Raw genomic sequence first — 1,749 nt, forward strand, 5'->3', positions numbered from 1 at the left:
GTGGGTGGGGGGGGAGGGGGTTGATGGGTGGAAATGTGTGCGTGTGTGTGTAACCCAGCTATATCTATATCATTTTACTGTTCTGCATATTTTATATAACCTTACATGTTTGTCACATACGTATCTTCGCACATATATATACATATGCATTTACTCGTGACCATTGCTTTAACTGAATGTTCATCACTTCCTGCCACACTAGACATTCCAGTGTTGTGCTGTCCATTCCCCTCCGCAAGAGCTATACATTGTTATAACACTGCCTTTCATCACCGCCGAGTGTCATAAGGTAAGCACGTGATTTATACCCATCTTTACACCACTAGGAGATGACAGGCAGACTCCCTGCGGGGAGCCAAGGAGCAATTACCTCGCTCCTCGGCGCAGACGTACTCCATCATACTATACAATAAAGGCCATCATTCGGGCCCCTACAGTAGGAGTGGGTGTTCTTTGTGTGTGTGTGTGTGTGTGTGTGTGTGTGTGTGTGTGTGTGTGTGTGTGTGTGTGTGTGTGTGTGTGTGTGTGTGTGTGTGTGTGTGTGTGTGTGTGTGTGTGTGTGTGTGTGTCCATGCGTGTGCATGGATATACACGTGGCTGCGTAAGTGTGGGAAAAGAAAATAAAAAATCACATTCTCATAACATTTCCAAACGCGAATACCATTAATAACAATAACAAACCACAACCAAATCCCACATCTCGCGACTATATAAAGTTACTTTAGAAGATCCGTTTTGACATTAAGGTAACAGAGCAAAGTGTGATTTATCATAAGATGGTGGACAGGGTTAATTATATAAAGTGGCACAGTAATGCTGCTGTCATTTTAATGAATGCATATTAAGATACAGCAGCCTCTCACCTCAGCTGCAAACACTGCGCCAGCCAGTAGGACACACCGCACGCATCACCAGCGCTGCTTAAAAGCACTGAAAATACGAACTGTAAAACTGTACCATGATGCAGGAGAATTCATTACGAGAGGCAATTTCCGCCAATTTACGTCAGTTTACTGCTTACAGCTATGGATGGAGAGCGGGAGGGAGAGGGAGACAGAGAAAGAGAGACAAACAGACAGAGAGGAAGGAAGGAGACGAAGAGAGAGAGAGAGAGAGAGAGAGAGAGAGAGAGAGAGAGAGAGAGAGAGAGAGAGAGAGAGAGAGAGAGAGAGAGGGAGAGAGAGAGAGAGAGGGAGAGAGAGAGAGAGAGAGAGAGGAGAGAGAGAGAGAGAGAGAGAGAGAGAGAGAGAAGAGAGGAGAGAGAGAGAAGAAGAGACGAGAGAGAGAGAGGAGAAGAGAGACATGAGAGAGGAGAGAGAGAAGAGAGAGAGGAGGGAGAGGTAGAGGGAGAGAGAGAGGGAGAGAGAGAGAGAGAGAGAGAGAGAGAGAGACAGACAGACAGACAGACAGACAGACAGACAGACAGACAGACAGACAAACAGACAGACAGAGGCAGAGTCAGAAAGAGACAGAGACATAGAGAAATAGAGAGTTAATAAGAGAAAACCATGCAGCGAATAGAAAGAATAACACGAGAGAACAATTTTTTTGTGAACGCTCATTTCTGATGTAACAAATTTGCATGAAGATCGCTTTTGAATATTCAAGACAATTCATGATAATCTCATCTCGTTGTGACATTTTTTTTTTCGTTATATCAACAATGTCGACGGCCGTTTCCAGTATCAAAAAATACGATTAATACTAAACACATAACGACAGACTTTCAAAGAACAGACGGTTTAAATG

Source organism: Penaeus monodon, chromosome 41 (genome assembly GCF_015228065.2).
Source record: "Penaeus monodon isolate SGIC_2016 chromosome 41, NSTDA_Pmon_1, whole genome shotgun sequence".
Lineage (NCBI taxonomy): Eukaryota > Metazoa > Arthropoda > Malacostraca > Decapoda > Penaeidae > Penaeus > Penaeus monodon.